Source organism: Astatotilapia calliptera, chromosome 3, assembly GCF_964374335.1.
Source record: "Astatotilapia calliptera chromosome 3, fAstCal68.1, whole genome shotgun sequence".
Classification (NCBI taxonomy): Eukaryota; Metazoa; Chordata; class Actinopteri; order Cichliformes; family Cichlidae; genus Astatotilapia; species Astatotilapia calliptera.
Window position 1 is genome coordinate 73,509,464 of NC_137424.1, and position 15,609 is coordinate 73,525,072.

Below are 15,609 nucleotides of genomic sequence, written 5' to 3' on the forward strand. Positions count from 1 at the left end.
TAAATTTTCGTCCATCTCACATCTCTGTTTAATCAGCTTTCTGTTTAACGTATATTCAGCTGTGTGAAAACCCCGGAGGAACCCTACCGAGGGATTAATAAAGTTTTTTTTAATTTAATCTAATAACTTACGAACAAATCAAACACTGAAAAAGGCCAAACAATAACATGTTTTACTTGTTTAAGTGACTTATATACAATGGTTAACCTGAGTAGCGAAAGATGTGGGGGTTTTAAGGCGATGTGCCAGGAGTTTGCTCATTTCTACCGCTTGTATCTGCGATCTCGTTCTTTCGGTCACTACCAGTGTAGGGACTAATGCGTTATTAAGTAACACGTTACAGTAACGACGTTACTATTGTGGTAACGAGCACAGTAACTAGTTATTATGCCAAAATCAGGAACGTGTTAATCGTTACTGGGATTTAGATAGGGTCATTATTCATTACTTTGTGTGTTGCATTCGACTTACCTTGGAAATTGGAACACGGACCTGGTAATGATGTCACACTCGAGTAAATGGCGTTCTGGTTAGCCTCGTCAGAGAAGTCGAGATTCCAATATGGCAATGCCCGTCAAAACGTTTGTTGTGCTAGCCCTCTACAAAAACAAATTACTACTAAACACATATGCAGCCATAGCTGGAATCGGTGAGCCGATGGTGATTTTTCATTTTTATTGGCCGATATTTTTTTTTTTTCGTAATGGTATAAACAGTGAAAGGTGGTGGATTGGCCAGATGCTGGCAGATGTGTAAAACTAAATCAGTTAGTTGGTGGTGTCTATGGCGGACCTTCCACAGAGGCCAGCAGGTGGATGAGGGAAAGGGGAGGCAGGAGGAGGAGAGACCCGAGGCGGCAGGTGGTCCGAGTGTCAGGTGAACTGAACTTCAGGTAAGAAGTTATGACCTGCAGTCTATCTGGGTCAGATATAAACCAAGTTAAGGTGGAGTTTATTTTCGTTGTGCTGACTTTTTACTGTCAGTTACAATAACTCGTACTGTGTACTAGCTAGCATGATGGAGTTTCTATACAGCTGGATGGGTGCTATGATGTTACTGATAGTGAACTTTGTTTTATTCATAAAGTTAGTTAGTAGAGTTGCCAACCGTCCCGTAATAAATGGAATCATCCCGTATTCAGAGAAAATATTACATGTTTCGTATTGAGCTGTAAAGGAACGCATTTGTCCCTGACTTCAGCTAGAATGAAAAAGACACGAAGCTGGATTTTTTCTGCTTCTTTACGCTGCACAGCTGTTTCTTCTTCTCTCATTCTGTCCCCCTCCCTCTCCTGTTGCTACTTCAGTCATGAAACTGATCAGTGATCAGCTGATCGGCTTTTATTGCCCACTTTGCGCCAGAAGGAGGAAACCAGCGGATGTCGCGCTAAACAGCAGCACGTTTAAGCTTGATAAGCTGTTGTTAGAATTTATTTAATATTGCCTTCTAGTATCAGCTGATGTTTGCTGGAGCCACAGCTGTAAACCTGCTGGTCATGATATCGGTTTGGATATGTGGTGAGAGGGAAATATGAAGATGAAACCAGGAGATGTTACTGAATCATCAGAGCTGAACAGGTGATGGAGAAACAGGTTTACCTTTTAGGTGACATGAATCAGTTGAAGGGAAGTTGTGAACTGTTTCTGAGAGATAAATAACACCAGGATCCTTTGTAGCTGACAGCTGGTAACTGTGCAGGGGCGGGTCTAGCAAAGTTTTGCCAGGGGGCCAGGTAGGACATTAACAGGGAGAGGGGGGCACAAAGAAATACTTTTCTTCCTTATTCTCATTTAAAATGTCTGGCTGTTATTGAATAATTATCTGAATCTTACAACCAACGTTTTCATCTGATGTAAAATGTAGAGGAATCCATTATTGTACATTTTTTCAGGGTCCCATTATTTCTTCAGAAATAAGTACTGTATATGATGCCAGTATTTTCCCACATTTTCTAGATACTGTCCCAGATAGCAAGGAAACATTGAAACAATGTTGAGTCAATATCAGGTGATGTCATTGAATCAACGTTGAAGTGTGACGTTGACCTAACGTCACTCTTGCACCCTTTTTTAACGTTGAAACGTCAGGTTTTGATGTTGAATCAATGTTGAAACCTGACATTGATTCAACGTTATATTTTCTAATACTGTTGACATTGAAACAATGTCAGATTCTGATATTGAAACACTGTTGAGCTATAGTGTTGATTTTCCACCTCTTTTGCACAGTTGCTTTTTATTAAAACAACAGTTAAATCATGACTGGAAATCTACCTCTCTTTATAGGTATTTTAACCAATACTAAACTACTGCATGTTTCCATCAATACTTAAACCACCTAAACACATAATTGTACTTATTCCTCAAATTGGACACCCTTTAAAAAAAAAAAACAAATGTCTCACAATGTATCATGTCAATATTAATATCCTAAAATAAAAAAGCATTGCATGTGATGTAACAGAGAAAAAACTAAACAAAAAAAGGTCAATAGGCATGTTTCGTTTGCTAAATACTTTATTAAAAGACAGTTTCCTATTTACATTTATATGTTTCACAGAAGTTTGTAATTTTTACTCTGGGATGGGGATGGATGGTGTGCGTCCTGCACCACCCAAACGATCTGGGGCGTATCGGAGCCATTTCTGCACTGCTTGTGCAAAGACAAACTCGGACATAGAGTTTGCCCCTAACTGCTGCGTCAGGCCATCTAGGACAAAAATACACACACACACACAAACAAAAAAAGTGAATTAGAGCACATGAATAAGCTCTTGTTAACTGTCTTTAAAACAAAATAAACATGGGGTCCTCGGGCTGTAGAAACTACAACCCGAGGACTAAACAAGCCAAAGACCAAAGACTCCATCTCCAGATTAACCGGACATGAAAGTCTTGTTATTAAGAAGGACAAAGTAATATAGCAAAAAAACGGTAAAACTTACAGCGCTCTGCAGATGCATATTTGGTATCTTTAAATGCCCTTTTTTGCTTTGTCTGGTCCTTGGTTTTTTTCCCTGCCCAGTTTAGTACCGAGGCCAGCTCGTTTGTAATGGCATAAGCCATTACACGGCGTACTCGCACCTCCAGTGTGGTCCCTCCAATCAAGGCAAAGCGTCTCACCTATAGACACATTTTAAGAGATGGAATTAGCATGTCTCATGTCTTTAATGTGTATGCAAGTGCTTGTGTGTTTAATCAACAGGCCGTTGTTATGTATTTAAATCACATCTGACAGCTATTACACTTTATAGTTACAAAGTGTACATAACCTTTATATACTTACCATTGCCTTATTTGCCTCTTGTGATTGAAGAGCTGCCTCTGCATTGTTTAGCTCCTCAATGTTGTGCAAGGGCAAATCCAGAGGCAGTACCCCAGCATCTACCGATTCATTGCAGCCGGTATTGCGGATGGCTCTGACCTCCTCACAGAGTTCGCTAACAGCTCTCATCAGGTCTGACAGAAAAAGATAATTTTTTTTAAGTATTTAAGAATACAGACAACTTGTCAAAAGTTTCCTTGTGTCACACACAGATATGTACAAAGACACCAGACAGTATTTTATTACCTGGTATTTTCACTCGAGGGGGCTGGGGAAACCGTTTTTTTGTGGGCTGCTCATCCTCTGAGTCACTATATGTGTACAGGGGATTAGGGCTAAAGAAAAAAAGTTGAAAACGGTCATAAGTAATTACAAATGTGCAGGTACAGTATACAAGGAATTTTTGAAGTGCACAAGTGTACACGGCTTTGCATCTATAAAAAGTTTACAAGCTTCCACTTTTTGGACTATATTATGTGGTGATATTGCAGTATGGAAGCACCACAGATATGTATAAAAGACAAGATCATAAATTCTTAGCAATCAAAGATATGTTTGTGAAATAAAAAAAGTTTTACTTGTGCTTTCTTTTATGACTGGTCTGAGTTTCAGCTTCGGACTGAAGGTCAGACGTATCACAGTGTTCACTTAGATATTTCTGAAGACTGCGTTCTGCTTCGTGAAATGTGTCTGGAAGTACAAACACAATGTATGGCCAGACATAAATTAGGACACGAAAAACTTGTTATTGTTACATTTATACAACACCAATCCAGATGATACCCACCATGGCTTATTAGAAGTCGGACTGGTGCATAGGTGAGCCATGTTGCACCAGGATGAACTCTCCTCTTTACTGTGGCGTGGATCCTGAATGTGTCTCACGGAGGATATGGAGGCCATGACAATTTCTCCCCATTTATCCATGAACTAGGGACTATTTCTGTACCACCAGTGCTGAACTGCACAATGCACCAGTCTTTCATTTTTATCTTTTTTTAAAATTTGGAGTCCTTTTTTGCCCTGTCTAGGATAAACAGGAAACAGATAATTACAATATATTTCATAGTCACTACAAAACTTGATCTATTGATTGAACTAAATAATAAATAATAGCTTAAAATGTATATAGGCAACAATTACAAGCAAACCCGATAAAACAAACTCTTTTTTTTTTAACATACAACTGCGTGTGTATATGTAAGCATTTAAACACTGAAGATAATAAAATTAACAGTATTTTGTCTAAGTCTGCCATTCATGGCACCGAGACAAAAACTTGGCGCACAGTGTGGCATCAAAATAGGCGCACACCTTTGAGGCTGCGTTTTCTCAGTCTTCCTCGTCCACACGTAAATGCTAAAATGGAGTTTTCGAAAATATCCGCCCTGGCAGGCGTCTTTAAAAATCTCAGTTTTCAGTTGATGAAACGCAGTTTACGTGTGGACAAAAGGTGCAAACGCAAGGTAGGTGAGCGTGCAGCGTAGAGTTTGAATTGAGTGCGAATCGAAGCGGGTGCTCTCCAATCATTAAAAGTAACAAAGTCATTGAACACATTTATACAGTTACCTTTACGTTTATCAATCATATATCACAGATTTACAATTTTTTGTAGTACTATGCTAAAAAGCAACTACAGAGCGAAAGTCTGGGTCAAGCGCCGAGGTGACGGCAAGAACAAAGGAACCCTCGAAGCGTTAAAGCTAGCTTTGTAAGGGAATATAACGGAAAAGTATGAAACGAAAATGTTTTCTTTGTTGATAGACTTTGTTCGCAGTGCAATTTATTTGTTGCCGGATTGTAAGATGAAAGTAGACACAATTTCGGGCTCCCACATTTTATCCGAAACTTTACATTAACAAGTTTGGTTTTTTTTTTTTTACTGTTATTCAAATGCAACCATGGAAATAACGAATAGAACAAAAGTCATTCATTCTTACCTTATACTAATCGTGGTGCAGGCCAGTGCAGTGCATGAACTGATGCCTTCTCCGGTCAATTCCGCTGAGAGTAAATCTAATGTCTACTGTACAAGACAATGGTTACCTGGAGGGACGTACCAATGTGATAGGGGTGCTGCGGAATAGTCCAAGTGGGAGCAGCTTTAATTTCCCGCTCAACCATAAATTGATGATTTTTCAACGTGATTGTTGTCACCTCGTCAACTATAAATAGATCAACAATCAACGATGACAGAACAACAGTGAATCAATGTTATTTCAATGTCAGTGTCAGGTTTCATCTAGGGGTGGGTTTTTATAATCGATTTATCAATTAAAATCGATTCTGGCTTGGATAACGTAAAATCGATTCATTAAAATCCTGAATCGATTTTTTTAATATAAATTTATTTTGCCCGAAATGCCAGAATCTCTGGTGAAATCTCACAAACTTTCAACAACCACCAAACAGCTAAGACAGTAAATGAGAGCAGGAACACGGCACAAAGACTTAAACACACAGCGCGACCCGCGGATCAGAATCAGTTAGATGTCGCCTTTCTCACAGTCGGGGCTGAAAGCCGACAGCTCGCTGATTCTGATCTGTCGGTGGGTCCGCGCTTTGTGTTCACGCCCTTTATGCGCCGATTCTAAAGCTGTTAGTTTGATCTCTCTCCAAAACAATATTGACCGAACCAGCAGCAAAAGAAGATCCAAACTACGCTTCACATAAACATCATCATGAATTCACTCTGACTTTTACTGTTTTGCTTCCACCACGAGCCACAGCTCTCTCTCTCTCTCTCTCTCTCTGTACTTCATTATTGGCTTGCTTGTTACGCACAAGTCTACCGTTGTTTACAGCGCTGTCGGCCTACGTTTTTTTTCGTTTTACTTACTTCCGAAAAGAAAACCTAATTTCTGCTGTTCAATACTGAACAAATGTAAACTTTTTAAAATTATGCAAAATGCAAAACGCCGTGTCTCTAATAAAACCGCTGTAACTTCAGAGGTAATGTTCATATGTTGATTAATGGTTTTCTTTCGTTTTTGATGTACTGCGGAATATTTTTATAAAATCTAGGCCAGGAAAATCACCTTCATGTTTTTCTGTGCTTTATCTTCAGCTACTTTGACACAAAGGCATCTGCTGTGACGCTCACACCTGTGATGAAGTCTTGCGTGTGTCAGCTTCCTTTTTATAGATACAAAAATATGTAAATGTACTGATCTGAATTATAATATTTCTGACTGTCAAAATTTCCCAGATTCAAATCGAATTGAATCGAATCGAATTAAATCGAATCGTGAATCGAATCGATTCGGGACCTTGTGAATCGGAATTGAATCGATTCTAGAAATTAGTGACGATACCCAGCCCTAGTTTCATCAGTATTTCAATGTTGTTTCAACATTGGTTTTGTGTTGACATTTCAATCCTGACGATTCTGATGGTTCAGATGGAAAATCAACATCTGTTCAATGTCTCCTTGCTATCTGGGGTACCAGTACTGTGTGTAAAATGCCATCAAAAAGTCAATTAAGTTTTATTCTTTCTCACCTGTCTTTCTGTCGCCTTTCACTTTTAAAAAGGTTGCCATGTTAGAAAAAATATTTTGCCCTGCCATGCTGTTTATTGATGTGATAAATAAATAGTTTATGCAAATATCACTAAAGCTGTCATTTATTATTTTTAATATTCAGTAATGATCATGTCTCACCTCTAGTCTTCTCTGTCTTAATTTCAGGTTTCCACCATGTGTTGTAGATAGTTCAGGAGGTTAACTCGACCAAGCAGTCTACTTTCAAGCAGTCTTTGGGTTTCTGTACTGTTTAGAATACCAGAATAGGGACGAGGGTGTAGGTTTAAGTTTATTAGATTGATACATTTATACCAAGACGACAGTGTACGTCACTGTCACAACAGCATTTTTTTTTCATTCAAAGGCTTTATGGTTTTTCCTATAATAGTGGGCCGGTCTCTAGTCAAAATGCCCGGGACGATTTTTTGTCCCAGTCCAGCCCTGTATGCAGCTCATCTTCAGTCTGGAGTAGGGATGGGTACCGGTATCCGGTACCATGATGGCACCGGTTCTGACATAAACGGTAGTAACCAGAACGAAAAGCAGTGCACATTTCGGTGCTTTATTTCGGTGCTATTTTTCCTGAGCTGTAATACACTTTGAATTCTAGCCAATCATTTTACGTTTCCGAGGATAGTAGGCGGGTCCAGGTACGTACGTTCTTTTAGAGCAGAGCTACAGACTAAAAATGCCCAAGGCGAAGCGGTCAAAAGTCTGGCTGTACTTCACAGCAAAAGATGCAAACTCAGCAGCCTGCAACAAGTGCTTTAAGCTGATACTGTGATACTGTGCAAAGGAGGTAACACCTCAAATCCGATGAAACACCTGGCGACGCATAGCGTTTTTTTTAAAAGCCGAGAAATGCACCGTATTTGATAGCTTGCTGTGAGACCTCACACTGTGCAAATCTACTGCGGGTGTGGTGCCTGTTATCGGACCCAGATTTAGCAACATCCCCCCAAAAACCTGAAGAGGAGAGTCCTGGCCCCTAGCCCTGCCAGTGTAGCAGAAATGATGACGGATGATAATGGCAGCAGAAGCCGTTCTTCTCTGTGTGAGTAGCTTAATGTTGTTCGTGTGTAATTTATGTTGAGTACGCTAACCACATTATTAAATCAATGCATGTAAGGTGAACTAGCAAACACCATTGTAGTTAAATGCGGCTGTCTTCTTGTTTGATGGCAGATACTCCCTTCACCCTGGCCAAAAAGGCTAAAATGACCAAAGAAAAAGTGGAAAACAGCTGAACATGAGAGGTTTTTGGACCAAATGTGTGTTCTCCATTCTTTAAGCACCGGCACCGTTTCAAAAGTACTGGTTTGGTACTGGTGTCGGATAAAACCTAAACGATACCCATCCCTAGTCTGGAGTTACCTGTATCTTCCTACTCGGAAGGCAGATTTTCTGAGTTCCGAGTACAATCGAAAGCTCCACGACTGCAGTTTCAGTGTTTGACATAAAAAACAAACGTGAGACTGACATGGGCAAGAATCATGGCAGCAGTCCAGGCCTGGGATTTCTCTCGTGGAAATATGCACATTATTTTTTCCTTTCTGTTGGTAGGTGGCACAGTGCACTGTGGCAGAATAGTGCTAACATGTAAACAAGCTAGAAGACTGGCATCCTTGGTGGGTGTCCAGTTAGGGAAGCAACACATTAATAAGAGAATTCTGAGTGAAATCAAAGTTACTTTCCCTAGTAACTAGTTACTTTGAAAGTAATGAGTAACTTGAAGTAACTAACTCACTTTTGATAGAAGTAACTAGTAATGTAACTAAGTTACTAATTTAAAGTAACTTACCCAACACTGGTCACTACCCACAGCTCGTGGCCATAGGTGAGGGTAGGAACGTAAGTAGTAATATACCTATGGCTTTTTTGTCCCCCCCCCTCTCCCCCCACACCCCCCGCGGGCATTTTCCCCCTCCCCTATCCCCCTCCGCGTCCACGTGCGTGTGCACGTGCGCGAGAACGGACTTTTTGCACGTGCATGTGGGTACACCAGTAATCAGGGGATGAGAGACAGAAGGGCAACACAGCTGGGAGGAATCAGAGCTGACGGGACAGGGGAAATGTAAATAGAACACACTCACATCAGACAGAGACCTTCACAATAAAACTGGAAACTCAAACACGGGGAACCAAACAAGACACAGAACTAAACAGACAGATTCTCAAACAGACGGGGTGACACCATAGACAGACAGAGACACAGACGCAGACTCAAAGGCAGACCAAATATAACACATAGAACTCAAACAATAATCATCATCATCATCATCATCATAAAAAACTAGAAAATGATAACAAACTAAAAGCGCTGGGTCACCGACCCAGGACCATGACAACAACATGCGTATCAGATACCCTCAGTGCCAAAAGCATAAATATGAAACAGGTGGGATCACCAAGAATATCCTAAAAATGGCTTTGAGGGGGGTGTTATAGTGAAAAAAACAAAAAGCAGCCAAATTTTCATCTGAAAAGGTTGAATTTTAGTAAAAACAATGCTCTGTAGTTTGATACTGTCGTTACAGACAAAGCAGATGGTTAAAGCCTTTGGACGCTCATTTGAAATGCACTCATTCTCCTTATCAGCTGGAAACATTAAAGCCGTAAAATGACTTTTTCGAACGGATAAAAACTATTGGACAACACCAATGTTGAGCCTGTTCCAAAATTTGAATGTACATGTTTTGAAGGTGCGGGTCTTGTTGAATTATTAAACATACTTTCTTTAATTTTTCGAGCCACAAAAACAACAACTTTTCATTTTCTTCTGCTTGAGTATCGGCCTCGGGTAGCTCTACTTATCATTGCTCAGTCAGTTGTCTGTTTGTGCTACTTTTTTCAAGGAGCAGTGGATTACTGGTAAGGGTGACTTTATGTGTTTAGTTACTTAAGTGGAAGTACTGTGGATAGTTTTACCTTACATACATAGATCTACCAGTACAGCTTCTGAGGTAACTGTTTACAAAATGTTATATTCTATCCACAAGTTCTTTGCAATTTTACATTGATAAACATTATCCTTAACACATTTGGCCCACGTAAAGTGCTATGGCCATCACACTGTCATTTAGGATTGTTTAAAGGTAAGTGTAAGTGACAGGGACAGAGGTAAGTGACGGACAAGGTAAGCAACTCATGTTGTAACTGACGTCAGACGCCGGAGATTTTGGCGGAAAATTAAAGCAAATGGTAGTTTAGATTTGAGCAAATTCATTTAAGCTTCAGTATTACCAAATACACTTATCAATTGTCTTATAACTAACAATATTTGTCTAAATAATCTCCAACACCCTGGAGAACAACGGGGAGAGTTTAGAGACTCTCCAAGATTATATTGATCAGTGCTTTCAAGATCTCGTGATGAAGAAGGCCCAGTGTGCAGCTTCCCCGGCCAAACCTGAAACACCGTCGTCGAAAAGACAACGCCCGGCAGATTCCCCCGGCTCAACATCGCCAGCCGGCAAAGATATTGCCGACATACTGGAGTCAATCGACAGGCGATTGTCCAGTTTCGACGCAAGGCTGTCCTTGGTGGAGATTCTTCACCGAGAATTTAAATGCTTGCGAGAATCCCTGGAGTTCAGCCAGCAGCAGGTGGAAACGCTTGCTGCTGAAAATGCCACGCTAAGGGAGTCGGTGAAATGTCTCACAGAAAATGTTACCCAGCTCAATAGAGAAAATAAAAAAATAAAAGAAACAGTTATTGATCTACAAGCTCGTAGCATGCGTGATAATCTGGTATTTTCTGGTATTCCAGAAGCCGCTGGAGAGGACGTGGAGACCACGGTAAAAAGCTTCATCAAAACCCACCTGAAGCTGCCGGAGGACACTGTGAAGAACATCGTCTTCGATCGGGTACATCGCCTCGGCCCCATTCGGGCTACGGCCGGGAGACCACGTCCTATCGTGGCCAAATTCGGCCACTTCAAACAAAAGCAACATGTGAAAAGCCGCGGCAGGGAATTAAAAGGAACGGACTTCAGCGTGAACGACCAGTTCCCCAAAGAGGTCTTGGAACGACGCAGGGTCCTCTTCCCAATCCGACGCGGCTTCATCCGTGGAGCTGGACGGACAGCTCCACCGCGACCCCAACATCACTCCGTGGCTGTATTAACCTCACACCAGATAAGAATCAGCTACACCCTTTCCCTATCCACTCACACTAACTTGCATTAACATCTGTTTAACTTACCGGTATCAAATCGCATCTTAAAGTGTGATTTCATAGCAGAATTAACACTGTCACTCTCCGTCAGTGATTTAATTGGAATGTTTACGTTTTGTTTTTGTTTTTTTTCTTCTCTTTTTTATTTCTCTCTCCTCTCTTTCTCCCTCTTGGTTTTATGCTGCTCACCCCTGTCCTTGGTTTCTTTCTTTATTCCTTTCACTGCCTCAATCACTTGCTTCGACACTCATCCACAAACATCCTTTATTTCGACACATACGCACCATGCGCCCAACGGCAGCACATTTACATCAGTCAGACAGCGCACACAGTCGTTTAGGATACACACACTTAAGCCAAGCCTACTCATATTAGTAAATATGCACACACATAGTCAGACTCAGGGAGCATCTCACCACACATTTTTTCTCTCTCTCCTTCTCCTTATTTATGAACAAGTGACGTATTCTCTCCACCTGTCTAAGCGACGCACACAGCATACATCCCTAGTTATACACAAACATCTATGGGTACACTGAGGTTCATTACATGGAATATAAATGGAGCTGGCTCCAGAGAAAAGAGGTTAAAAATATTTAACCAACTCAAAAAACTACAGGCGGATGTTGTCCTATTACAAGAGACCCACAGACCTCTTAGAGGTTCGAATGAACTTAAAACACCTGAGTTTCCTAATGTGTTCTCAGCTTGTTATAATTCTAGACAAAGGGGAGTAGCAATTTTAATACATAAAAATATTAATTTCACAGTACTCGATACAGTTATTGTCATGGCTCGGCTGTGTGGCAGGCAGGATGAGGACCCAATCGCAAAACTCACAGACTCAGGGGATGAACTCAAAAAAGCAGCTTTATTGCTGACAGGTGACAAACGATAGCAGTGATACAAAAGCAATACAAAACTAAACTAAACTGGGAAGAGCTAATAGTAACACATACCAGAAGACACGGGGAGAACCACACACAGCATGAGGGAGAACGCGACACAGAACTGAGGGAGACGCAGACATAAATACACAGAGGGTTAACGAGGGAAGTGGGAGCACACGGGCAACACAGGTGACACTGATAATCATAACAAGACACGGCAGGAGTGAACACAACACTAACGGGAGACGGGCAAAGTAAAACAGGAAGTACAGAGGTTCAGACAGGAGGAGAGAGAGCACGGGGAGAACACAGACATAACGGGCTGGGGAAAACATAGAATAAAACACAAAGAGAGACGAGGGCTCATAAATACACAAAGGGGCACACAGGGGGTAAGAGTCACGAAGGGAAAACACTTAGGGAACAACACAACAGGGCAACTCAGGAAACATGGCCTAAATAAGGAACGAAATACAAAAATACAAGGAACTAAGAATACTGGGCCCACATGGCCCAGGACCATGACAGTTATAGATCCAGAGGGCAGATTCTTAATCATTAAACTATCTATACTTGATAAAAAGCTATGTATTGCAAGTGTATATGGTCCAAATGTTGATGATCCCTCATTCTTTCACGGTTTTTTCAGTGCACTCTCTGAACACTTAGATGGCACACTTGTTCTTGGAGGTGACCTCAACCTTGGACTAAATGAAGACATGGATAGGCTCAATACAGCGGGAATTCAGCGTAATTGGCAGTCCACAAATATAATCAAACAGTATATGAGCGACTTTGGTCTTTGCGATGCATGGCGCTCCCTTCACCCCACCAGTAAGGAATATACTTTTTTCTCACATGTCCATCACTCCTACTCTCGACTGGATTATTTTTTGGTCAGCAGCTCACTGCTGAGCGACATTTCAGACACTGAGATTCATCCTATAGCTGTCAGCGATCATGGTCCTGTATCTTTAACACTAATGCACAAGAATAATACTACGCCAAGAAAAAACTGGAGATTTAATATATCACTACTTAAAGATGAAGACATTATTAAATATTTTAAAAAAGAGTGGACTTCATATTTAGACTATAATGACACTCCTGAAACATCAGCTTCTGTTCTATGGGAAACAGGGAAAGCTGTGATGAGAGGTAAAATAATTTCTTTCTCATCACATAAAAAGAAAAAAGAAATCAAAAATATTCAGGAATTAGAAAAAAACATCAAATCACTAGAAGAAGCCTACGCGTCCCACCAAGATCAGGAAACATTGAACAAAATACGCAAAACAAAACTAGAATTAAATGAGATAATTGATAAAAAAAACAAGATTCTTAGTACAAAGACTACGCGTACAAAATTATGAACATGGTAATAAATCCGGTCAATTTCTAGCAAACCAGCTAAAAATAAATAAAGAAAAAACAACTATATGTGCTGTTCAAGATTCATCTGGGAACACAATATATGATCCGATACAAATAAACAACATTTTCAGGGAGTTCTATAAAACGTTGTATTCACCACAAATAAACCCATCTAAAAAAGAAATTGATCAGTTTTTGGACAACATAACTCTTCCAAAATTATTAGACACTCAAGCAATGGCACTGGATTCACCACTGACAACAGGTGAACTCCAGGAAGCCCTGATAAGTATGCCCAATAATAAGGCTCCAGGTCCAGACGGCTTTCCTGCAGAATTCTACAAAGAATTCTGGTCGATTCTAGCACCAGTTTTCTACAGAACGTTGTTGGAAATTAAAGAAAAGGGCAGACTTCCATCAAATATGAATTCTGCAAACATTAATCTCCTGCTAAAACCAGGCAAAGACCCTGTATATCCCTCAAGCTATCGTCCAATATCCCTTATAAATGTAGACCTTAAAATAATCTGCAAAGCTCTCTCAAAGAGACTGGAGAAAATAACCCCCCTCTTAATTCATCCTGACCAAACTGGTTTCATAAAAGGTAGGCACTCATCAACAAATACACGCAGATTACTTAATTTGATAGACTACTCATACAGTAAAAACCTAGAAACCACAATATTCTCTTTAGACGCAGAAAAAGCATTTGACAGAGTTAACTGGAAATTTCTATTTGCAACTTTACACAAATTCGGTTTTGGATCCTCTTTCATCAACTGGTTAAAAATATCATATAATTCCCCAACAGCTTGTGTCAGAACAAATGACCACACATCCTCCAGCTTCTGTCTCTTGAGGGGCACCAGGCAGGGATGCCCACTGTCCCTTTCACTGTTTGCAATTTTTATTGAACCACTAGCAGCAGCAATTAGACAGAATTCAGTAATTAAGGGCATAAAATGCAAGAACGTGGAACATAAAATCAGCCTTCATGCAGATGATGTGTTACTCTTTCTCCAAAATTCACAAACCAATATCTCTGGGGTGAGTGAATTGATAAACTCTTTTGCAAGAATATCAGATTACTCAATTAACTGGTCAAAATCTACAGTCCTACCGATTAATTGCTCCCTCCATAATTCCTCTTCTACACCACTGCAATCGGGAAATATAAAATATTTAGGTATTAATGTTTCTCCCAAGCTTGCAGATCTAACTAAATTATTATTATTATTATTATTATTATTATTATTATTTTTTTCTAAGTGACATCAGAAACAGCAGCATGTGACATCACGTGATGGCGGAGCTTCAGTTCATCCTTTGTCATCTTTTTTTTTTTTTTTTTTTTTAATAGGACAGGGGGAAAGAATGAAAGAAAGAGGGGGAGAGAAAGAAAGAAAACCAAAGGGGAGAAGAGACAGTGAGAAGGGGGGGAAGAGAGAAAAAAAACAACAAACAACAAAAAAAACAAACTCCTGGGTCACCTGTATGGAGAAAAAAAAAACAAACAAACAGAGGAGACAGCAAACAACAAAGTGCAACATAATAAATAATAAAAAAAGCACCATCACAATAAACTACCTAGTCATAAATATCAATAGTTACTAAATAATAGACGATATTGTTCAGCATGCAAGATAGACAGCACACAGTGTGCTTTGAGGCAGCAGCCAAGAAAGCTTTAGTCCGCGTCTGTGAATACCCATGTGTACACCTGTGTGCATACCTGTGTGGATCAGCATGCTTGCATTCCAAAGGTTTCTCCATGTAATGATCTGTTAGGGAGTGTGGGGAGCCACAGCCCTGTCCTTTATGGTATCAAGCGGGTATGGAGGAGATCAAAACTCCAGACATCCAGAGGCCCCCAGAACACAAGAGACCAAGGAAGACCCACAGAGGGGCAGCTGCGCCACTGTCCCAGTAAGAGCTAAGGAGAGTCCCAGATGAGGGCTCATTCAGCAGCCGCGGAGCAGAAGCCAGGGGGAGTTGCAGCGACGCGCCCGTGGGCTCCGCTGGTAGCCAGCTGTGCCTGAGTGACCGAGCCCCAGGCCGAGAGGCCGGGGGCACCCCACCTCCGAAATGGCCCGAGCGAGCCCCAATAAGCGGCCGCCAAGGAGTGAGCCGGTGTGTACCCGGACGCCCACCCCCAGATACAAAGAACCACCAACGCACCGACACCTGAGGGAGTCCGCCACCGGCAGGGGAAGTGGTGGTGGGTGGAGATAGGCCTCCAAACCTTGGAAGGCCCGAGATGTCCCCAGAGAGGTGGCGTCTGATACCCAACCTGACATATAGATACAAACATACAGGCACAC

General features: G+C 41.0%; 1 long non-coding RNA gene across 1 annotated transcript; it reads right to left on the reverse strand.

The window, feature by feature from the left end:
• Nucleotides 1-3,879: 3,879 nt before the first annotated feature.
• LOC145425824 (uncharacterized) lies at nucleotides 3,880-5,348 on the reverse strand. Its single transcript, XR_013906581.1, has 3 exons — nucleotides 5,265-5,348; nucleotides 4,112-4,351; nucleotides 3,880-4,014 (listed from the first exon to the last, which is right to left on the reverse strand). It is a non-coding gene; the product is annotated as an uncharacterized LOC145425824 (long non-coding RNA).
• Between the last annotated feature and the right edge of the window lie 10,261 nt (nucleotides 5,349-15,609).